This window comes from Lissotriton helveticus, chromosome 9 (assembly GCF_964261635.1).
Source record: "Lissotriton helveticus chromosome 9, aLisHel1.1, whole genome shotgun sequence".
In the NCBI taxonomy this organism is placed as follows: domain Eukaryota; kingdom Metazoa; phylum Chordata; class Amphibia; order Caudata; family Salamandridae; genus Lissotriton; species Lissotriton helveticus.
Genome location: NC_136070.1, coordinates 1,287,030,424 through 1,287,056,583, shown reverse-complemented (window position 1 = coordinate 1,287,056,583; position 26,160 = coordinate 1,287,030,424). Strand labels below are relative to the sequence as shown.

At 42.6% G+C, this 26,160-nt stretch overlaps 1 long non-coding RNA gene across 1 annotated transcript in view; it reads right to left on the bottom strand.

The window, feature by feature from the left end:
* Positions 1-26,160, bottom strand: part of LOC144780827 (uncharacterized) — a 195,818-nt gene that overhangs the window by 89,525 nt on the left and 80,133 nt on the right. Inside the window, exon 2 of the long non-coding RNA XR_013600779.1 lies at positions 22,985-23,006. This is a non-coding gene — a long non-coding RNA (uncharacterized LOC144780827). The remainder of the gene's footprint in view (positions 1-22,984; positions 23,007-26,160) is intronic.

Below are 26,160 nucleotides of genomic sequence, written 5' to 3'. Positions count from 1 at the left end.
TTGAAATTTAGAACCAATTAAAATGTTACTTTGGTTTTGTATTTGTGTGTGATGAAAGTTAATTGGTTATGTATATATTTCAAATGAGAGGAAACCACAGCCATTTTGTGATACTACTGTCTGAGGTACATTTGTGAGGAATTTTTGGTGGTGAATTTCTGGTGTTTGATTTACACAGTACTAACACTTCTCCTACTTTTAAAAAGGTGAGTTGTTAATTTGTAAGGGGAACTATGTTGTACACTTGAAGATAATTTGAAAAATGTTTTCTGTTATTTATTTGCAGTCCTTTCTGTTATACTAAATACTTGATAAAGTTAGTTTTATATTATGTATTACTAAAAACGATAAATGAAAGTGATTATTTTTTTCTGCAATTTACAGCAAGCAATTTCAAAATAAAATGGCTCACAATGAAGAGACCGTGGCAATTTCTTTTGAATTGTCCACTACATTGATTGAAATTGAGAGCACCAATAATGAAATATTGTCACAAGGAGGAGATGACTTGTATGATTCCATTAGATTGATTGAAATGGACAGCACCAATAATGAAATATTGGCACAAGGAGATGACTTGAATGATTCCACTACATTGATTGAAATTGAGAGCACCAATAATGAAATATTGTCACAAGGAGGAGATGACTTGTATGATTCCATTAGATTGATTGAAATGGACAGCACCAATAATGAAATATTGTCACAAGGAGGAGATGACTTGAATGATTCCACTACATTGATTGAAATTGAGAGCACCAATAATGAAATATTGTCACGAGGAGATGACTTGAATGATTCCACTACATTGATTGAAATTGACAGCACCAATAATGAAATATTGTCACAAGGAGGAGATGACTTGAATGATTTTTTTGATCAATCTCTTGATGGCGAATTTATCGAATGTTTGGAGACCATAGAGTTACAAGAATCATCATTGCAGACTTTTCATGAGGACATTGCTGATGAGGACATGTTACTAGTTCTTTCAAATTTAGAAAATTCTGAAGAATAAATTTATATTTAGAAATAAAAAATTGTTTGAGACATTCATTTTTATTTTTAATTTATGAGGTTGTAGCGAAGTGAGTGTAGTATAAAATGAGACTTATAGTATAGAGTGCAACATTTTTATGTTACATGGTAAGTTTACTCATATTTACTTCCCTTCTGCCACTATATTATCTCCAATGTGTATTTGACATCTCTTCTTCATCTCCGGCCTCCTTTCTCTCACTGTGTCTCCGATGCATCTTATCGCTGCTATTTTGTGTAATTACAGAAGAGAGTAAAATAAAATAGTTCGGAACGTGAAAAGGGGGCAAAGTAGAGTACTCCTCACCCCCTAGGCCTTTTTAGGCGGTCCCAAAAGGATCAGTTTCTGCTTTCCTGAGAGATTATGGTATGAGTTCCATATACCACAATAATTTGCATTACAACATGCAAGATATCTATCTCCTATTACCAACTTTTGGAGATATTCGCGCTAAGCGCGAATATCTCCAAAAAGTAACACCTGCCCTGAGCAGTTCTTAGCCATGTTATCCAATGGGAGGTGGATAACATGGCTAAGAGCATTAGCTCGGTAATGCATGAATATCGCTGAGTTTTTAGCGATATTGATGCATTGCGGCCGTTTATTATCGCATTTGCGATAAACCTTGATAATAGCAAGGTTTATCTTCGATAATTTCTGACGATGCTTAGCGGTAAAAAATTCGTTGGTAAGCATCGTTAGCGATAAATATCGCTTAACTTTGGTAATATGCCCCAACGTCTGTTAACGTTCGATTCGAAGGAAATGAGGAAGTGTTGAAAAACATTGTTTGCGCCATCTTGCCTTTTTTGAAATGCCACACTTTTGTGGTGCACGGCTGCCATTTTAGATGTCTTGACCAGACCCACTCTCTGCACGCTGTCGATTCGTAGCATGGCTCCTCACCCTCGCAAGCATCTTCCCCAGGCACTGGTCACCCCCGCTCTCTGTCTTATGCATGGGCAATAAACCTCCCCCCATCTGCGCTGCTCTTCCCTGAAAATCACACTCTGTGCCCGCCCGACACCTCCCTTTCGCCCTATTCACTACCGCACCCTCTGACACTCCTCTTCCTCTGTGTCCGATTGTCCAGGCTATCAGCTAGCCCTGCAGATGTAGTTTATGGCCCCAGCTGTAAAGAATCACCCCTCTTCAAAGGAGTTATAGTAGATCAAGGCCCACACCCGATGAGATCCGTCACACCACACGCGTTCCTACTATCTGAAAACCATCCTGTATTGTGATTGGGGAGGGGACCGAGCCTGAAGCGGAAGATTCCAGGGATGACTCTTTGTACATCAAAGTTTTTACAATTATGTGTCACATTAAAAATATATAGCACTCCAACAAAGTAGTAGGAATATAAAACTTTAATAACATATAAATATATACAACAAAACAAAAACAGTAAAAACATTTAAACAACGAAGAGACCGTGGCAATTTCTTTTGAATTATCCAATAGATTTATTGAAATTGACAGCACCAATAATGAAATATTCTTGTCAGTAGCGGTCTGTTGTGCGAATAGTTACAAGGCAGCAGAACGCGCTGAAATCTAGATGGCACGAAAGTGATGTCTAGTAAGTTGCCGCCCAGCAAATAACGGCGTGGGGCGCCGCGGGGGTGAGTGAGTCCAGTAGGCACCACAGCTATTCTTACCGGCATCGCAGAATTACTGCTGGGGACAATGCCTGTGCTGTAGCAGGGTCACAGCAGAAACAAAAAGGATTTTGTTGAAGATGTTGTTGGTTTTAAATTTGAAAACAGTTCTGGTGTCAACTGCTATGCTAATGTAGTGGTTAATGTTTTGTTTTCTCTAGAAAATGTAAAAGAGGGGGAGGCAGTCCAAAGTTCCGTTAAAAGGGCAAAGGAAAGGATCGGTGGTTTGAACTATCAGTGAAAAAGGGGAGGGGGTGCAACAATTTTTCCTACCGGGTCACACTGTGCTTTCACCGGAACTGAGGTCTGCAGGATTCTAGTAATTCAAAGTGAGGCTGGCGCCAGCATGGGAGCGCCGACGTCCTGCGGATACAGTTTCGTCACTCCACGGGCGATCATGGCAGTCATTCCCCATCGGGGGTCGGAGACTCCCGCGGCTCCTCTAGAATCTTCAAGGTCGTGGAGGACTACGGTGGTGGAGTCAAGCAGTGACCGGGCCATTTCTTTATGCTGGGCCCGCTCTTGCCAGGTCGACCGCCATTTTGAGAGTTCGGTAGCTACTGGCGATCGCGGGGTCAAATGAGCGGACGGGCTCCACCCTGCCGGGCGAGACGTTGCAGCATGGCCACAGTGGAAGAACCCTTTTCCGGGCGCCTGGAGCGCTGAGGGTGCAGCTGGGAAGCCTCCACCTGGGGAGGCGGGAGAGGCCTGTTCGCACCGTCTCTCCCTCCCAGTGCACCCCACGGCGTCTCGCTTGAGATTTGTTATGGCCGGACCAGGCGATGAGGACGAGGGGGGGGGGTCGGAGGCATGTGCAAGAAATCCCCCCCCAGTGTTGTCGCAGCCATTATTCAAGAAAGAAGAAGTGTCCCGTCCGTCTTCGGGCCGGGCTTCCGGTAGATGTCGGCCGGACGCCCCTGGCTCTGGCCCCATGAACGGGTTTCTTGGTTTATCGGCTGCAGCCGGATCCCGTCGTCCTCGGCCCCCCGACCGTTGGTGGCCGGACCGGAAGAGCATGTGGCGGGACTACCTGCAACTCTCAAGGGCCACTGCGGCCGGACTGGGAGAGAGAGGGGAGGGTCGAGGAGACATTCCCCCCCCCTGAAACTCTTCAGCGTTGTAAAGGCAATCCCCTGGCCGGGTCCCGCTGGCCTCGGCCTCTCCTCCGGCTACACCCTACGTTAGGATCTCCTGGCCGAGGCGTGGCAGCAGGACCTGCCTTATATGGGCTGCTCCCGGCTGGGCGTAGCCGCAACCCTGCCCCACCTTGGAAGTTTCCAGAGTGGGGGCGGATGTTCTACTGACTTGCATTTTCCCTAGTCTATCGATTTTTTTGGCGTGGCAGGCGGTGGGACAGCGAGGGGTGATTTGGTTTCTCTTACTGTTTTTCTGGTCTCTCACCACTGGCATATTTTAACGTTTTCTTGCTTCTAGGACATTAATAGGTTTTATCATTACGTTATGTTATCGTTTCTTTGTTCGTTGTTTAATAAAAGTTCATGTTCATCAGTGGCCTACTGATTTTCGTTTTCCTATTCTTTTCTTTCCAGGTTGTTTCATGCTAAAGTTTCTGTTAACAGGATACAGTGATCACTTCGTTATTATTGCATATGTCCTTTTCACTAGGGGTGCTCTCTGGTCGGGCCAGATAACGTATCTCTAGTAAATGGTCCGGGTGAAACAGGTGCATCAATCAGTGGGGAGTAGATAGGCATGACAGATTACAACGGGGGAGAAAGGTCCGCATTACGTACTCTTTCACTACTTGCAAAGATTTTCCTACGTTTATTTGCAAACAGGGAATACCTCCAAAAAGAACTAATTCCCAAACAGTCAATGTTCGGACAATCAATCAATCAATGAGGAATGAAATAGGTACGACGTGTTAAAGGCTTGCGTTACCTACCCTTCACTATCTGCAAAGGGAGAGAGAATATTCCTATTCTTCCTCGTTTGCAGGCAGAGAAGATCCTTAAGAGAACCAACTTCGAACAATTCAATGCTCGATTGAAACAATCAACAAGGGGTACTGTGAACACAAATGAACGCCGCTTATGTACATACGCATTGCTATTTTCAACAGGTTGTTCCTAATGTTTCTATTTTAGCGAGGTCAAAAAGAGATCCCATTAGTGGCCTACTGATTTTGTTCGATTCCTTTTGTTTTTTTACACGATTTTTCGCTATCTGCAAAGACTAAACAGAGTATTGCGACTCTGTGCTTGTTTGTAAATAGAGAATGAACCAAAGAGAACAATCAATCAAATGGAGAGAGAAGCAGGCACGACGGATTACAAAGGGGGCAAAGGGCTGCGTTAACTACCCTTCACTATCTGCAAAGAGAGAGTACTCCTAATAGAAATGAGGGGTGGGGGGCAGCATTCAAAGCAGATCAGTGTGCATAAACACGAAAATGTTTTTACTTACCACGTACTTGACATTCGACAGCTTATGATATTTGCTATTAAAAAACCATTGAAATTCACTGAAAAAACCATAGGTTATAGACCATATATAGTTAGGAATTAGCATTTAAAAAACCTTATTTTACTCACACAAAACCATTGAAATTCCATATATAGTTAGTTGCACTAACTATATATCGCGCACCCGCAATCCACTGCTGATGATGTCACATATTACATCATTCATGACATGGTCAGTGACATCACTAAAGACATCTCAAATGACATCACTGATGACATCACTGATGACATCTCATTTGACATCAATGACCACATCACTGATGATATCATTCATGTGACAATACAATGCATCTCCTCACATTTTAATATAACCTCTGTTTCACCCAGTGTTAAAAAGAGTATAATTTTTGAAACCATTGACACACCAATACTGGTTACTACATACGCACTCACTGATTGCTACGTCTACACACACCTTCACTCATTCACCCATACAATCATTCATACATACAATCACTCATCTTTACAACACTATCATATGCACTCATACACCTATACAGACACTCACAGTCTGCCACTCATCCATGGAGTTACTCACACACCTAGTCAGTCCTGTAAAGAATCAATGAGACTTCCATTTTCTTGTCTATACAGTTAAACATAGAGCACCTTACATTTTCAAACATATACTAACACATACTTACCTTCTTATACAATCATTGATACAAGTACAGATTGATCTGCACAGAGTCACACACCTCCCAGCTAGCCACACACACACTCAGTCTCCCATACAAATACTTGGGCAATCAATCAATAACCCATATAGTTACTCATATAGCTACTGATCAACACATGCAGCAGTTTACAGAACAACAGACATAATGATGCACAAATTAAGACAGTTTAGTCACTAACCCATGCACTCAGTGAGACACATTTAATCACTCACTCATACAGTCAGTCATGCACCTACTAAATCCTTCGTCCAGACACTTACACATCCACTCATTCTTCAATATGTAAGACATATTTAAACTTTATAGAAACAAAAAATCACTGGATGTTGTTATCAGTGATGTCATCAGTGATGTCACTGACCATGTCATGAATGATGTAATATGTGACATCATCAGCAGTGGATTGCGGGTGCGCGATATATAGTTAGTGCAACTAACTATATATGGAATTTCAATGGTTTTGTGTGAGTAAAATAAGGTTTTTTAAATGCTAATTCCTAACTATATATGGTCTATAACCTATGGTTTTTTCAGTGAATATATATATATATATATATATATATATATATATATATATATATATATATATATATATTCACTGAAAAAACCATAGGTTTGACACCAGTTATAGTTAGCTGGAAATTTTACTGATATAAAACCAATGAAATTCCACGTTATAGTTAGTTGGACTCACTATAACTTGCGCGTGTAATGCACTGCTGATGACGTCACATATTACATCACTCATGACATCACTGATGACACCATCCAGTGAATGTGTATCTTTCTGAAAAATAAATATGTGTTATATATGTATATATTATTGAATATCTTAGTGAATACATATATTAGTGAGTAATGCTTAAATATTTAAATACATGTATTAGTGTTTCACTTTGTGTATAAGTGGCTGCATGGGTTGATGAGTAGGTACATGTGTATGTATATAGGTGATTATATGTTTTTCTTAGTATCAGTATGAGTGTTTCCATGCTTTGGTGGGAGTATTACTTAGTACATAGATGCAAGAATGACTGAGTCTCTGTTTGTATGTGTTTTGAAGACAGCATATGTGCAGGACTGTATGGGTGGATTCGTGTGCATATGTCTGTGTTAGTGAGTGAATGACTGTCTTATTAGTGTCTTTATCAGTAACTACATATGTTTTAATGTAGTATATGTGAATATTGATGTATATAAGTGACTATATGTGAGAGTGAGGGATTCTAAAAGTTCCTGTTTAAATTAGTATGTGTTTCTAGAAGTGATTTTTTAAGAGAGTAAGTATGTGTAAGTTTCCTTAGAAGTAAAGTGGTAGTGTGTGTATATTTGTTTATGCAAATAAATGTATGTTCAATAGTTTATTTGCATGTGTGAGTATGTGTGTGAATAACTTTTGGATGACTGTCGGTGTGTAACAGGATGTGTAGGTGTATCACTACATATGATTAGTGAATATATGTATGAGTGACTATATAGAACTGTTGGTGAATTAGTGCATGTGTATATACATGGTGGAATTATTGAATTGGTTGTTGTAACTGGTATGGGTATCTCCATTTTTTTGAACATTTTAGTTTCTATTTTTGAATATGCGTTTCAAGGGTTAGATTACAGTGAAAGGAGGTCTGTCACTGTGTCACAAGGATGGTGTCATCAGTGATGTCATGAGTGATGTAATATGTGACGTCATCAGCAGTGCATTACACGCGCAAGTTATAGTGAGTCCAACTAACTATAACGTGGAATTTCATTGGTTTTATATCAGTAAAATTTCCAGCTAACTATAACTGGTGTCAAACCTATGGTTTTTTCAGTGAATTTCATAGGTTTTGTAAATGCTACTTCCTAACTATAACGTGTGTAAAACCTATGGTTTTTTCAGTGAATTTCATAGGTTTTTAAAATGCTAATTTAGAAATATCTCATGTATACAACCTATACTTTTGTCAATAAAGTTCTGGCAATATTTTTTTCAGAAACAAGCCGTTTTCTTCACTGTTCAAGTTGCATAGAGACTCCTTGTAAAGCGATACAGAATTAGAAAGTCTGTACCTTGCCTTTTTTTCAACGCATTAAAATTTGCCTGTAAATAAAAATAGCCTTTCTAAACTTTCGTGCACGACCCGGTGTGCGCACTCTCGGCAACAGTTCTCAATAAAATGGATAGCACATTTGCAGGCTTTCGTGCGCGACCGACTGCGCGCACCCGCCTATATATTTCGTGAAAACTTTGCAATCTGAACTTATTAAATTTCTTCATAGACCCATCAAAGAACTTATACGACGTCAAAGACACTAAACCTAGGCTTCTTTTTTATTATTATGAAAATTTACATTAAATGGAGCCGAATGTCTTTTTAAACTTTTGTGCGTGACCGAATGTACACACCTTGCTATTTTTAAAAAAAATATAAAAGGTTTTATACTTTAACAATTGTATGCTTGAATCGAGCTCAGAAGATATATTAAATCCGGATGTGTTTGGATTTACTCCTTTACACGTTTTGAAACTTAGCTGAATTAGACCGCTACTTCCAAATGGCGTACGTGACCAGATACTGTCACCGCCTACACGTCCCGAGACGCGCATGTGAAGTCATGTGACTCGAAAACAACAGTTCCAATTGGTTCTTAGTAGTTTCTATTCTGCAATTTACACGGAGGACTCCACCCACTCCTCTCACTATCTTTTCAACTCTCAAAAGAGAACGACGTTCAACACCCTTCGGAAGACTTTGCTGAAATGGCTGCCGCCCCGCATTCATCTTCCGAATCTGAAGGAAAAGAGCGACTACCTTTAAAAAGAAAAAAGGAATCTTTTATTTGGCAATTTTTCACTTATCCCGAAGAACAAAAGAAAGTGAATGCGTCAAAAGTTACCTGCACGATATGCAATTCGGTTCTCTCAAGAGGAAATCCAAGAAAAAAATATTCCTTTTCCATACATACCATGGTGCGGCATGTCAAACAAGTGCACCCTGTGGAATTTGCACAGGCATCGACAAGAGCCCTGGCCACGCTATTACCATCAGAGGTGGTCCCTGAGATTCTTAGATGTCACTGCCTTCCACAAATGGCATAAGTCCTGGATGTTCGATGCCATACTTGAGGGTTTGACCTAAAGACACGTCCTGCGGTGCCCTGGTCCAAAATCAAACAACATAACACTTGTTTTAAAAAAAAAAAAAGTTCTTTTCAGAACTAACTCATTGTACCAAAAACAGCTCCAGGAGCATATTATAAAGGGAGTTTATCTCCGCTTTTTTGGCTTTCGTTTGTGCGCGACCGTGTGCGCGCACCCGCCTATATATTTCGTGAAAACTTTGCAAATGCAACTTATTAAATTTCTTCATAGACCCATCAAAGAACTTATACTACGTCAAAGACACTAAACCTAGGCTTCTTTTTTATTATTATGAAAATTTACATTAAATGGAGCCGAATGTCTTTTTAAACTTTCGTGCGTGACCGAATGTACACACCTTGCTATTTTTAAAAAAAATATAAAAGGTTTTATACTTTAACAATTGTATGCTTGAATCGAGCACAGAAGATATATTAAATCCGGATGTGTTTGGATTTACTCCTTTACACGTTTTGAAACTTAGCTGAATTAGACCGCTACTTCCAAATGGCGTACGTGACCAGATACTGTCACCGCCTACACGTCCCGAGACGCGCATGTGAAGTCATGTGACTCGAAAACAACACTTCCAATTGGTTCTGAGTAGTTTCTATTCTGCAATTTACACGGAGGACTCCACCCACTTCCCTCACTATCTTTTCTACTCTCAAAAGAGAACAACGTTCAACACCCTTCGGAAGACTTTGCTGAAATGGCTGCCGCCCCGCATTCATCTTCCGAATCTGAAGGAAATGAGCGACTACCTTTAAAAAGAAAAAAGGAATCTTTTATTTGGCAATTTTTCACTTATCCTGAAGAACAAAAGAAAGTGAATGCGTCAAAAGTTACCTGCACGATATGCAATTTGGTTCTCTCAAGAGGAAATCCAAGAAAAAAATATTCCTTTTCCATACATACCATGGTGCGGCATGTCAAACAAGTGCACCCTGTGGAATTTGCACAGGCATCGACAAGAGCCCTGGCCACGCTATTACCATCAAAGGTGGTCCCTGAGATTCTTAGATGTCACTGCCTTCCACAAATGGCATAAGTCCTGGATGTTCGGTGCCATACTTGAGGATTTGACCTAAAGACACGTCCTGCGGTGCCCTGGTCCAAAATCAAACAACTTAACACTTTTAAAAAAAAAAAAAGTTCTTTTCAGAACTAACTCATTGTACCAAAAACAGCTACAGGAGCATATTATAAAGGGGGTTTATCTCCCCTTTTTTGGCTTTCGTTCGTGCGCGACCGTGTGCGCGCACCCGCCTATATATTTCGGGAAAACTTCGCGATTGCAACTTATTAAATTTCTTCATAGACCCATCAAAGAACTTATACTACGTCAAAGACAGTAAACCTAGGCTTCTTTATTATTATTATGAAAATTTTCATTAAATGGAGCCGAATGTCTTTTTAAACTTTCGTGTGTGACCGAATGTACACACCTTGGTATTTTAAAAAAATATATAAAAGGTTTTATACTTTAACAATTGTATGCTTGATTCCAGCTCAGAAGATATATTAAATCCGGATATATTTGGATTTACTCCTTTTCACGTTTTGAAACTTCGCTGAATTAGACCGCTACTTCCAAATGGCGTACGTGACCAGATACTATCACCGCGTACACGTCCTGAGACGCGCATGTGAAGTCATGTGACTTCACAACAACACTTCCAATTGGTTCTTAATAGTTTCTATTCTGCAATTTACACGAAGCACTCCACCCACTTCTCTCACATCTCTACCCTGTTATCTGCAATTGTGAACATCAAAAGGAGCTGCGCTACGCCCCTGTAAGAGGCCTCACTCCCACTGCTGCAACAGCTTGGCAGTCCTCCAGATGCACAGGAACAGCCCCTCCGATCCATTGAAGTTCTGTGTCGGTCTCAATACCTCTTACGAAATGAAAATAAGCACTGAAGAATATTTATGCTATAGCAGGAGGAGTACTACATGCTTGCAGAATGCATTCTATTACCTATAAAAAAGTGAAACACCCACGCTACAATCATATAGAATACTTCCTCTAAAGAAGCCTGTGAATAACTTTCGAACATCAGGTTAACCTTTTTTTACTCTGTCATCATTGTTAAAGATAAGTATTTACAATACTATATTAAACAATGCCATGATTTTTCCTTTTTAATTTTAAAAATCTTGCAATCTTTCACAAACCCAATACTCATGGCTTCTTTTTCGTGACAAAAATCTTGCAATATTACATACCTACATAGAATAACAGAAAAAACATAAAACTACAAAGGCCAAACAGTCTACTAAACGTGGATTTGTAACCTATGGGGCAGATTCATGTTAACTACTTCATACCCAGATATGCACCAGTTAATGTGCACCACAGTATGCTAGTGCTCCGTTACCCATGGTGTGCCACATTTGAAATGTGGCGCACCATGGTACAAAAACACCATACATGCGTAACACATCTGTGCTCAAAAACTAATACATTGCTAGAGTTGCATCGCAACTGTGATGCAGCTCCAGCAAGGCTCACCAATGCACTATATTCACAATGCTACGTCAATACCTACGGCTGCTTCAAGCACATGCACAGTTTTGAAACAGCATGGGCCTGAAAGTCACTGAGGGAAATATCATACATTACAGTCAGCCACTTTCAAGACGCATTCCTTCAGAGGAACACTTACCGGTTATTAGAGGTAGATCGTCCGACTCCACCGGAGGAGACCCCTAATAAAAAAGACATATATAAAATGCGGACTAGCCACTGTATCGTGCTAGCAAACTTTAACTTAAAAATCGTTAGAAAAAACAAAAGGAATCGAGCAAAATTAGTAGGCCACTGATAGGATCTCTTTTTCACCTCGCTAAAATAGAAACATTAGGAACAACCCCTCATGAGAAATATGAAACTAGTGAGAGAAACCGAGCTCGACGCCATGATGGCTGCAAGATAGCTCGGCTCCGCCGCCCACCCCGCCCAAAATAACGACAAACCCTGTACAAATATTATAAATAAATACAACACACCAGAAAAGTAACAGGGTAAAACGTTTTATTAAATAACTATTTACATGGCAGCCTGCTGCAACATTGATCCAAATGCATGACACTGTTCCTGTCAAGGTAGCATAGCTGGCAGCCTAGGGGTGGAGGACCGTTGTGCAAATACCCCGGGAAAGACTCTGCATATGCTTGTTCCCTGAGATTCTTCGATGTCACTGCCTTCCATAAATGTCATAAGTCCTGGATGTTGGGTGCCATAGTTCAGGGTTTCACCTAAAGACACGTCCTGCGGTGCCCTGGTCCAACCATCACATATACCTGCGCCAGGAGACGGCGTGGGGTGCACTGGAAGGGAGAGGCGGCGCGAACGAGCCTCCCCCACCTCCCCAGGTGGAGGTTTCTCAGCTGCACCCCTAAAGACACGTCCTGCGGTGCCCTGGTCCAACCATCACATATACCTGCGCCAGGAGACGGCGTGGGGTGCACTGGAAGGGAGAGGCGGCGCGAACGAGCCTCTCCCACCCGCCCAGGTGGAGGTTTCTCAGCTACACCCCTAAAGACACGTCCTGCGGTGCCCTGGTCCAACCATCACATATACCTGCGCCAGGAGACGGCGTGGGGTGCACTGGAAGGGAGAGGCGGCGCGAACGAGCCTCCCCCACCTCCCCAGGTGGAGGTTTCTCAGCTGCACCCCAGCACTTCACACGACATAGGCGGCCGGCTCCCAGGGTCCGGCGGAACTTTTAGCCTTTTGGTGACTCTTCCATTCTGGACCTTGTCCCACAATCCGTTTGACCTGAAGACACGTCCTGCGGTGCCCTGGTCCAACCATCACATATACCTGCGCCAGGAGACGGCGTGGGGTGCACTGGAAGGGAGAGGCGGCGCGAACGAGCCTCCCCCACCTCCCCAAGTGGAGGTTTCTCAGCTGCACCCCAGCGCTTCACTCGACAAGATGAGTTGCGCCCGCTCCTGCGGCACAGTGCCTCGCTCGGCCAGCTGAATTACGCCTGCTCTTGCTATTACAGCGTCTCACCCGCCATCCGGCTGAATTGCACCCACTCTTCCGGTACAGCGACAGGCGGCTGCCACGGAGCTCAGGAAATGGCGGTCGGCTCCACAGACTTGGGTCTGGCCTGCAAGGATGGCTCTGGACAACCCTGGAACTCGGACGCTTGACTGCTACGGCATGGGCCCCATTCCCAAAAGCGTCCCCTCAGCCTTGAAGATACTACAAGAGTCACCGGGGCCCCCGACTCCCGCAGACTTCCGGTGGGCAGCTTCTGCCATGATTGCTCGCAGAATGGCCACGACGTAGCCACGGGGTGCTCTCATGCTGACGCCAGCTTCAGTCTGAAACATCCAGAAACATTGTAGTATCGCGTTGTCGCGTAATGCGTCATATGACGCGCCGCGTTAGCGCATCCGGTGCGTGAAGCGCAGCTTCCCGGAAGCGATCCGGGGCGCGGCGCGAAGCGCGTAACGTAAGCATAACAGGTCATGTGACTTGTTAATAAAACTTTTCATTGGTTCATTTCACTTTTGGTTTCCTAATGATGTAAGGCTAGGTCATGTGACCTAAAAGTAACACTTTTCATTGGTTTAGAACTAAACCACACCTCCTCAGGTGGTGGTTGAGCAAGAGGTGCCCCCCCTCCCCACCTTCATGTTGCCTGATTCGGCCAGCTCAATCGATCGAGCATGAGACTCTGTTGTGATCTGAAGAACAGCTGCCTGCGGTGCCTCACAGAACCGCTTAATGAAGGCCCCCGAGGGGCGGTGTGGTGGCGCGGACTGGGAGGGGCCGCTTATCTCCTACCCCGTCCCCAAGTCTCGCTTGGCCAGCTGAGTTCCGATCACTCTTGCGGCCTACGACATGGAGAGGCCGAGGCGTTGACTAGGCGGGACCTTCGGCCGCAACCACAGCGCCAACGATCGCTGCTGACGGAGGGGAGCCTTGCCGGTGAGAGCCACTGATCTGAAGAACCGCTGCCTGCGGTGCCCCCATGAGCCGCTAGACGGAGGCCCATGAGGGGCGGTGTGGTGTGGTGGCGCGGACTGACAAAGGTCGCTTGGCTCCTGCGCCCTCCCCAAGTCTCGCTCGGCCAGCTGAGTTTCGCCCACTCTTGCGGCCTACGACATGGAGAGGCCGGGGCGTTATGGATCAGTATGAGCAAATTGATACAGATTGATCTCAGTCTTGTTGCCCTGGTGTGGCCTGAGATATGCGGCCTGGTCCCTGAATGTGTGCAGGGGGACGGTATTGATTGGCTCAAGATGGCGGCTTCACACAAAGCTGACTCAAGTGTTGCTGCTGATGCTATGCAGACAAAAACTGGTTTTCAGTTTGTACATTCTTCAGGCTTTTTCTTCATAAATGTAACAATATGAGACTCACTAGGAGAACGGCCATTTATCTTTCCTTTCAAAATGCTGCCAACAATATTTTCTGAATGGAAGACATCATCTTGTAGCATAAAGGGCTGCGTCAAGGGTGGTATTGCCCAGAATGTCTTGTTTTCTAGTGCTCGTAATGACGAAGCCAGAAGACTTTCTTTTCACGCGATAATGTGAAATACTGAGATTGTTACAGGATTTTCTATCAGATATGTGTTCCCATTGCTGTAGAAGCACTAACACCGTGGAAAATTCCACCGATAGCAGTAATATTTTTAACGCCGAGCACCGGCGATTTTTATCACTTAGAAGCCTTCCTATTATGAAGGTTTATCTCCTAAGTCTCTGATTCTCAAACTGTGCAACGCGGCTCCCCTGTGTGCCGTAATGAAGTGCTAGGGGCGCCGCCCACACTCTAGTGTGACTAACCATCTATAAATTCCACAGACATCTCTACCCTGTTATCTACAATTGTGAACATCAAAAGGAGCTGCGCTACGCCCCTGTGAGAGGCCTCACTCCCACTGCTGCAACGGCTTGGCAGTCCTCCAGATGCACAAGAACAGCCCCTACGATCCATTGAAGTTCTGTGTCGGTCTCAATACCACTTACGAAATGAAAATAAGCACTGAAGAATATTCAAGTATGTAGTACCCCTCCTGCTACAGCATACAAAATGCATTCTATTACCTATAAAAAAGTCAAACACCCACGCTACAATCATATAGAATACTTCCTCTAAAGAAGCCTGTGAATAACTTTAAAACATCAGGTTAACCTTTTTTTACTCTCATCATTGTCAAAAATTTTAAATGAAACGGTTTACATTTTTACTTTTTATTTCCAGTAAATTTTAAAAATAAATGTTTATAGTTCCATAGGCTCAAGCAGGTCAGCTTCCCACCCTATGTCATACAAATCTGACAAATCGGCATCCTCATCATGTTCTTCATCATCCTCAGGATTTAAATCATCTAAGGGATCTACTTCCACTGACGTTTCAATGACAAGTTCAACGATAAGATCGACATCAACGGATTGCTCATTATCACTCATGGTTGATGTCGTTATCTTTAAAGAAAGAGAACAACAATGAGATGTTGCAGAGTAAGAGACAAATCTCAGAGACTATAATAGTAAAATTGTTTAACAAGAGTAACATTTTGCAGCTATTATTTAGCCATGTCCAGTGATGCTGAGGAGGTGAGGCCTATGTCCAAGTTTTCAGTGAACAGGACTCATCTCTTCTTAACCTTGGATAAGCCTCACCGACTCTGTGTCCCCTGCTCATACTTAAATGTAAAGAGGCAGATTTATGTTAACTGGCGCATCCCCAGAGATGCACCAGTTAATGTGCACCACTGCTCTGCCACCCATGATGTGCCGCATTTACAATGTGGAGCACCAATTAGCAAAAACAGCACAGATACGTCACGCATCTGTGCCGCAAAAGCGGCGCATTGCAGGAATCACGTCGCAAGTGCAACATGTCTACTGCAATGCACAGGAGCAAGCCACACATTGCATGGTGCATCACTCCTTATGCCTGTTTCAAACAGGCGTAAGGATTTGATTCAGCAATGCTATAAAGCTGACTCAGTGAAATCTTCTAAATTTCACTGTGTTAGTTTTACAGGGCTTTCATACATGCACCTCTCGCCATTTTGTCGGTTTTGGCGCGTTTTTTTTTCCCTTACACAATAGCATAACAGAAACGTGATAGTGCTTCGCATGCAGAGAGCTGATTGATAAAGACATAATGTCTAACCACTAGCATTTTTATATATCGTTCCTAAACTGAAAGGCCAGAGACCTTCTTCCATTTATTAAAATATAATATACTTCCTCATAAGAGTGTATAATTAATTTTGCAAAACCATATTCATTTTTCATCAACTATACCGTTTGTATTCTATGTACTACTGACTATACCGATTACTTTGTTTTTTGCAATGTCTCTACTCGTATTACATTAGAAACTTGCCTTGAAAACAGTGCATTTCTGAATAAACATTTCAAATATACACGTTCTCTCTTTTAATCCATAATCTCAACTAAAATGATTGTATACTGAAACAGTATTCATGTGTTCCACGTAACTTCAGCTGTACTATCTTAATATTTTCTTTTGTCGACCTGATTTACTCATACTAGAACCCGCAGGCCTATAACAGCCCATGAACCCTTTCTTAGTAGGTCGCGCACCATGCAGACAGTTGTACCTCTGTAAAAAAATAATGTATTACTCTTCTCAAGCACCGCCGCAGTTCCGCTTCACTCAGTGTTAATCACTGCTCCCACGCTTCTACAGACCAGACGCTATGTCGTATTTCACTCCTTATCACGCTTTAATCTCCACAATAACAAACACTTCTCCGCCAGCCACCAGAGAACAGAGTGCAGATGCAGAGGCACTAAGTAGTGAAATACAACATACCCTCTGCTCTATGGAAACAACCGAGCGGTAATTCTGAAAGAAAACATTCACTAGCGCTTCAAAAAAGCATTTCAATTATATAAATAGTTTTTTGAAAACGTTCCAACTACTTTGATGCGACTATCTGTGTGTGCCTCCACAGCAAAGTTCCTCAGCCCGGACTGAAGGCAGACACAGACAGACACACACACAATAAGATAACACAGGGCAACGGAGACGGAAAACAGAAGCGAGATAAAGATGCAGTCAAACAGCAGGAGTGAGAGAGATATTTTTATACTCCGTTTGGTACCTCAATTTACGAACACATTTACTGCACAAATCTGTGTACAACCTCATGGTCAGAACTTTTCATTTTATTTTACTCGACCACCTCCCCCTCTCACCCCACCAGTACAAGCCGCGGCCACAAACTACAATGTAATTTTGTCGTCTGTCAGAAAGTTTAAGAATTCATTAAGCATTACCACTTTTTGAAGACGATATCACATGTAATATACCATTTCTCTCTCTATCTGCATTATCTGTCTCTCTGCTAATATCATTTTTTCACTTCATAAACAACTTCTCTCATTATATATAAAGGCTTCAAAATCACACAAATAATTACTCTTTATATTAAACCTATTTTATACTTCATATATCACATTTAAATTAAAAATAGTTTTAGAAATACAACACATTATGACAGCCAAAAATCAGTTTAGTTTCAAACTATGAGGAAAATCAATCATTGTTTGTGAGTAAACCATATTTTACGGTACATGACAAAACAAACAGTTACAGACTTACCTTTACCAATGCTTTGTACGATGTACAACAGTGACAGTCACAAAATAGATATTCGTTTGACGGAATCTCAATTATGCTGCTATCACTGCAACCAAAATTCAATGGCACAGATATACAGTCAATACAGACTCATATATGTCTCTTCAGCCAATCATATTTCCTCCCGCAAAATTTTGTATTCAAATTTACATTTCAGTTGGTTGTCCCTCACAATATTCTCAATGTCACATAAAAGTCACCCATCACCCACTGCCATCTCTGGCTGTTTCCATGGTAACACCTCATTCTGCACCTGGCTGAAGGCACAGGTCAAAAGTTCATATCTCAACGTTCTACAGCAAACTAACAACACTGTTTTCCCTCCAGAAACACCTGCCTATCCACAGCTCTGTTACATGTCATTTTTTTCACACCCAATACTACTTTTTCTTTTACATAACATTAACATGCAACGTAGTCTTCAATCTTCACGTATTAGAATCAACCAATCATTTTTCGTTTTTCAACCACACCAAGCATCATCCATTTTTTTATCCTGACTTTCAGCTTCTAACTGCCATTCCACTTCCAGAACCCATCGGAGTACGAGTGCATCTGCCTTGAAAATAAAGGTTTGGCTTTTAGGACACAGCTATATTCACTGGAGTGGAAAATATGCAGCAAGCAGACGAAATTCCAACCTTGATTTACCAAATGTGCAGATAACGTGGATTGGGCAAAGAGGATTAAGATGTCACCAATTAATACCATTGGTGAAAACTTTTATGCATCTCCCAGAACCAGACCTTATAATTGTGCACTGTGGTGGGAACGAGCTTGGCACATTGACTGAGGTAGGTCTGGAATTGCTTCTAAAAGACACCTTTCGACAATTGATGACACTTTTTCCTCGAACTGCCTTGGTATATTCCAATATATGCCAAAGACAGAAATGGAATTGGTCCAATCAACATTGTGCACAAATTGAGAAAGCAAGGAGACATGTTAATAAATCTGTTTCTGCTTTCCTCAGAGATTATAGCATGGGTTCTATTTACCACAACAACTTGCGTTACCACATGCAAGACATCTATAGGACAGATGGTGTTCATTTCACGGATGAGGGAAACAGAATCTTCCTCTGCAACATCAGACTCTGCATCGGTACTTACTTATAAATGCAGAAAAAACTCAATTAACACAAGGGCTCTTTTCAGAGCCACCTTATATCAAAGCACTCAAACTTCTGATTTATCTCCATTTTCACACTCTTGTAAATAGGTGTGCGCGCCCGCGTGCGTGCACCCCGCAACTTTAAAAAAAAAATATATATATATATTTTCGCGTTTAAGGTCCTTACTGCACACCCTGAGACAACCTACGCAGCAAAACAATCTCTACCTTCTCCCCTTTCCATGTTCCAACGCTTTGAAATGACAATATATTTACTCGCAGTGACAAAATGGCGGTCAACACTTCCTGATTTCCTTCGAATCGAACGTTAACAGACGTCACGCAGCAAAAAAAAAAATCCGCTCGCGCGCAGCCGCTCTAGTGCGCGCACCCGTACGCGCTTATAGATATATAATTGAAATTTAAAAATCCGTTTAGTTTCAAACTATGAGGAAAATCAATCATTGTTTGTGAGTAAACCATATTTTACGGTACATGACAAAACAAACAGTTACAGACTTACCTTTACCGATGCTTTGTACGATGTACAACAGTGACAGTCACAAAATAGATATTCGTTTGACGGAATCTCAATTATGCTGCTATCACTGCAACCAAAATTCAATGGCACAGATATACAGTCAATACAGACTCATATATGTCTCTTCAGCCAATCATATTTCCTCCCGCAAAATTTTGTATTCAAATTTACATTTCAGTTGGTTGTCCCTCACAATATTCTCAATGTCACATAAAAGTCACCCATCACCCACTGCCATCTCTGGCTGTTTCCATGGTAACACCTCATTCTGCACCTGGCTGAAGGCACAGGTCAAAAGTTCATATCTCAACGTTCTACAGCAAACTAACAACACTGTTTTCCCTCCAGAAACACCTGCCTATCCACAGCTCTGTTACATGTCATTTTTTTCACACCCAATACTACTTTTTCTTTTACATAACATTAACATGCAACGTAGTCTTCAATCTTCACGTATTAGAATCAACCAATCATTTTTCGTTTTTCAACCACACCAAGCTTCATCCATTTTTTTATCCTGACTTTCAGCTTCTAACTGCCATTCCACTTCCAGAACCCATCGGAGTACGAGTGCATCTGCCTTGAAAATGAAGGTTTGGCTTTTAGGACACACTATATTCACTGGAGTGGAAAATATGCAGCAAGCAGACGAATTTCCAACCTTGATTTACCAAATGTGCAGATAACGTGGATTGGGCAAAGAGGATTAAGATGTCACCAATTAATACCACTGGTGAAAACTTTTATGCATCTCCCAGAACCAGACCTTATAATTGTGCACTGTGGTGGGAACGAGCTTGGCACATTGACTGAGGTAGGTCTTGAAATGCTTCTAAAAGACACCTTTCGACAATTGATGACACTTTTTCCTCGAACTGCCTTGGTACATTCCAATATATGCCAAAGACAGAAATGGAATTGGTCCAATCAACATTGTGCACAAATTGAGAAAGCAAGGAGACATGTTAATAAATCTGTTTCTGCTTTCCTCAGAGATTATAGCATGGGTTCTATTTACCACAACAACTTGCGTTACCACATGCAAGACATCTATAGGACAGATGGTGTTCATTTCACGGATGAGGGAAACAGAATCTTCCTCTGCAACATCAGACTCTGCATAGGTACTTACTTATAAATGCAGAAAAAACTCAATTAACACAAGGGCTCTTTTCAGAGCCACCTTATATCAAAGCACTCAAACTTCTGATTTATCTCAATTTTCACACTCTTGTAAATAGGTGTGCGCGCCCGCGTGCGTGCACCCCGCAACTTTAAAAAAAATATATATATATATATTTTCGCGTTTAAGGTCCTTACTGCACACCCTGAGACAACCTACGCAGCAAAACAATCTCTACCTTCTCCCCTTTCCATGTTCCAACGCTTTGAAATGACAATATATTTACTCGCAGTGACAAAATGGCGGTCAACACTTCCTGATTTCCTTCGAATCGAACGTTAACAGACGTCACGCAGCAAAAAAAAATTCCGCTCGCGCGCAGCCGCTCTAGTGCGCGCACCCGTACGCGCTTATAGATATATAATTGAAATTTAAAAATCAGTTTAGTTTCAAACTATGAGGAAAATCAATCATTGTTTGTGAGTAAACCATATTTTACGGTACATGACAAAACAAACAGTTACAGACTTACCTTTACCGATGCTTTGTACGATGTACAACAGTGACAGTCACAAAATAGATATTCGTTTGACGGAATCTCAATTATGCTGCTATCACTGCAACCAAAATTCAATGGCACAGATATACAGTCAATACAGACTCATATATGTCTCTTCAGCCAATCATATTTCCTCCCGCAAAATTTTGTATTCAAATTTACATTTCAGTTGGTTGTCCCTCACAATATTCTCAATGTCACATAAAAGTCACCCATCACCCACTGCCATCTCTGGCTGTTTCCATGGTAACACCTCATTCTGCACCTGGCTGAAGGCACAGGTCAAAAGTTCATATCTCAACGTTCTACAGCAAACTAACAACACTGTTTTCCCTCCAGAAACACCTGCCTATCCACAGCTCTGTTACATGTCATTTTTTTCACACCCAATACTACTTTTTCTTTTACATAACATTAACATGCAACGTAGTCTTCAATCTTCACGTATTAGAATCAACCAATCATTTTTCGTTTTTCAACCACACCAAGCTTCATCCATTTTTTTATCCTGACTTTCAGCTTCTAACTGCCATTCCACTTCCAGAACCCATCGGAGTACGAGTGCATCTGCCTTGAAAATGAAGGTTTGGCTTTTAGGACACACTATATTCACTGGAGTGGAAAATATGCAGCAAGCAGACGAATTTCCAACCTTGATTTACCAAATGTGCAGATAACGTGGATTGGGCAAAGAGGATTAAGATGTCACCAATTAATACCACTGGTGAAAACTTTTATGCATCTCCCAGAACCAGACCTTATAATTGTGCACTGTGGTGGGAACGAGCTTGGCACATTGACTGAGGTAGGTCTTGAAATGCTTCTAAAAGACACCTTTCGACAATTGATGACACTTTTTCCTCGAACTGCCTTGGTACATTCCAATATATGCCAAAGACAGAAATGGAATTGGTCCAATCAACATTGTGCACAAATTGAGAAAGCAAGGAGACATGTTAATAAATCTGTTTCTGCTTTCCTCAGAGATTATAGCATGGGTTCTATTTACCACAACAACTTGCGTTACCACATGCAAGACATCTATAGGACAGATGGTGTTCATTTCACGGATGAGGGAAACAGAATCTTCCTCTGCAACATCAGACTCTGCATCGGTACTTACTTATAAATGCAGAAAAAACTCAATTAACACAAGGGCTCTTTTCAGAGCCACCTTATATCAAAGCACTCAAACTTCTGATTTATCTCCATATTCACACTCTTGTAAATAGGTGTGCGCGCCCGGGTGCGTGCACCCCGCAACTTTAAAAAAAAAATATATATATATATTTTCGCGTTTAAGGTCCTTACTGCACACCCTGAGACAACCTACGCAGCAAAACAATCTCTACCTTCTCCCCTTTCCATGTTCCAACGCTTTGAAATGACAATATATTTACTCGCAGTGACAAAATGGCGGTCAACACTTCCTGATTTCCTTCGAATCGAACGTTAACAGACGTCACGCAGCAAAAAAAAAATTCCGCTCGCGCGCAGCCGCTCTAGTGCGCGCACCCGTACGCGCTTATAGATATATAATTGACTTTAACTTTAATTTTCTCAGCAACTACTGAACAGATTTACACCATTCCAAAAAAAGCGTAATCTGCGAGCCGGACTCTACAGTTTTGCCAAATTTCTTATAAATGTATTCAGCCGTTCGACCTGTAGCCGTGTCTAAACGTCCTATGGAAAATAACATGGAGAAAACACGTTTTGGGACCCCCCTTTTATCTCAGCCCCCACTTCACCAATCCCCCCCAAACTTTCAGGGAAGGAGCGCAGCGGACCGAGCCATCTTCTTTGAGAAATTCGCAAAGATTCATCCACCAGGGCCAAAGTTAATCCAAATAGAATGTTGAGGATTTCCTATGGAAACTAGGTCCTAACTATAACTACCTACTGGCGACCGCCAGTAGGTAATATATATATATATATATATATATATATATATATATATATATATATATATATATATATATATATATATTATACTTACCGACCAAATCATCATCAGCCACCTGTAAGACAAGAAAATTGAGAGTAAAAATTGTGGAGCTAGAATAAGATCACCATAAACGTCTACAAGAACTACACATATACAGAGAGGCACATCACTGTTGGGGTTCAGGTAGTAAAATAGTTTTAATAAAAAATCGATTAAAATGTATAGTTAGGAAGAGTTTGAGGTGTATTAATTTTGTCAATTTGTATTATAGATGCATAAAAGAACTGCCAGAACTCCCATTGGAAGAGGCACAGCAGTGGAGTCTCTTTTGTCCCATTCCCCTTTCCCCCTCTTTACTGACGCGGAAGGTTCTCATTCGCTTTTTGTGGAGTCAGGGATTGGAGAGTCAGTCATCTGCTCCTCTGGAAGTTATAGACTATTCAGGTGCGAGGTACTTGAAAGTTTGATATAATGATCATCAATGCCCTAAGCATTAAAAACATTAATGACCCCATACGATAGAGAACCTCAATCACCCCAAGCAGTAATGAGCATTAATGGGCCGAAGAATGAATGTTCATCGAATAACATAAAACAGTAATGAACATGTAGTGACCCAGATAATAATGAGGATCAGTGGCCCAGGCAGTAATAAACGTCAGTTGCCCAGACAGTAATGAACATCAGTGGCCCAGGCAGTAATGAACATCAGTGGCCCAGCTAGTAATAAACATCAGTGGCCCAGACAATAATAAGTGTCAGTGGCCCAGGCAGTAATAAACATCAGTGGTCCAGGCAGTAATAAACATCAGTGGCCCAGACAATAATAAACATCAGTGGCCCAAGCAGTAATAAACTTCAGTAGCCAAGACAGTAATGAGCATCAGTGGCCCAGGCAATAATGAACATCAGTGGCCTAGACAATAATGAGCATCAGTGATCCAGGCAGAGTTGAACATCAGTGGCCTGGACAATTATGAACATCAGTGGCCCAGGCAGTAATAAACATCAGTGGCCCAGGCAGTAATAAAAATATCAGTGGCCCAGGCAGTAATGAACTTCATTAATGGCCTCAGTGAGATGTGAATTTAATGGTCTGGTAACCCCAACCTCCATCTGTCTGACGGACACATCAGCAGCACCGACCCACAAGCACATACAGGGTGCTCACAATATGCATAGTGTCAATGTAACCACACAAGGAACCTTCAGGGCCCTTGCCATTGACTTCTGCATGGTCTGTGCTGCTGAACTCTGTCTCATTGCACCCACTGCGGTGCTGAGCCGAGAGGTGGCGTTTACATCTGGTTTTCCTGCCAGGTGGTTGAGGATGAAATTTACTTGCGCTATCAGTAATTGCACACCCCTGTCTGGGGCTTGCATCTGTGAATGAAGGGCCCTGTGCCTGTCTGGGGCTTGCATCTATGAATGAAGGACCCTGTGCCTGTCTGGGGCTTGTATCTATGAATAAAGGGTCCTGAGCCTGTCTGGGGCTTGCATCTGTGAAAAAAGGGCCCTGTGCCTGTCTGGGGCTTGCAACTATGAATAAAGGGCCCTGCGCCTGTCTGGGGCTTGCCTCTGTGAATACAGGATCCTGTCCCTGTCTGGGGCTTGCATTTGTGAATAAAGGGCCTGTCCCTGTCTGGGGTTTGCATCTGTGAATGAAGGGCCCTGCGCCTGTCGGGGTTTTGCATCTGTGAATGAAGGGCCCTGCGCCTGTCTGGGGCTTGAATCTATGAATTAAAGGCCCTGTGCTTGTCTAGGGATTGTGTCTATGAATAAAGGGCCCTGAGCCTGTCTGGGGCTTGCATCTATGAATGAAAGGCCCTCTGCCTGTCTAGGGATTGTGTCTATGAATAAAGGGCCCTGTGCCTGTCTGCGGCTTGCCTCTGTGAATAATGGGCCTATCCCTTGTCTGGGACTTGTATCTGTGAATGAAGGGCCCTGTGTCTGTCTGGGGATTGCATCTGTGAATAAAGCGCCCTGTTTCTGTCTGGGGCTGATTGCTATGAATGAAGTGCCCTGTGCCTGTCTGGGGCTTGCATCTGTGAATGAAGGGCCCTGTACATGTCTGGGATGGCTGCTATGAATAAAGGGTCCTGTGTCTGTCTGGGGCTTGCATCTATGAATAAAGGGCCTGTGCCTGTCTGGGGCTTGCATCTATGAATGAAAGACCCTGTGCTTGACTAGGGATTGTGTCTATGGATGAAGGGCCCTGTGTCTGTCTGGGGATGGCTGCTATGAATAAAGGGCCATGTGCCTGTCTGGGGCTTGCATCTATGAATAAAAGATCCTGAGCCTGTCTGGGGCTTGCATCTATGAATGAAGAACCCTGTGCCTGTCTGGGGCTTGCATCTATGAATAAAGGGCCCTTTGCCTGTCTGGGGCTTGCATCTATGAATGAAGGACCTTGTGCCTGTCTGGGGCTAGCATCTGTGAATGAAGGGCCCTGTGCCTGTCTGGGGCTAGCATCTGTGAATGAAGGGTCCTGTGCCTGTCTGGGGCTAGCACCTGTGAATGAAGGGCCCTGTGCCTGTCTGGGGCTAGCATCTGTGAATGAAGGGCCCTGTGCCTGTCTGGGGCTAGCATCTGTGAATGAAGGGTCCTGTGCCTGTCTGGGGCTAGCACCTGTGAATGGAGGGCCCTGTGCCTGTCTGGGGCTAGCATCTGTGAATGAAGGGCCCTGTGCCTGTCTGGGGCTAGCATCTGTGAATAAAGGGTCCTGCACCTGTCTGGGGCTGGCATCTATGAATGAATGTTTAATTGGCGCTATCTGCTCTTTTGTACATTGCTGCTGGGGGCTGGCAGCATTAAAGGCTCTTGTAATGATTCATTGGATTATGTTTCTAATCCCTCAAGGACAGGAAATGAAAGCCCAGTAGAACAATACCGAGATAAGATGTGTCTACCCGGCATGTTTGCTCTAGCAGGCCAGTTCAGACTTGATTTTAGGGCTGGGCGAGGACGGATGAATCTTTTATAGAAGAAATCAAAACCGGGCGAGGGAGGGGCAGCCTTTGGGTAACAGAACGTTTAGAGGTTGGGAAACGGGCATTCAGCAGACTGGAGCCCTTGGCATGAGACCAAAGGGCCCGATTCACAGAACTAACTTAAGACAAAATCCTAAACTTACTACCATTTTGGTATTCACAAAAGGCACTTTCTCATTTCGGTATTCACAGAAGTTAGGAGTCCTAACTTTAGGACTCCTAAATGCCTTCTGTGAA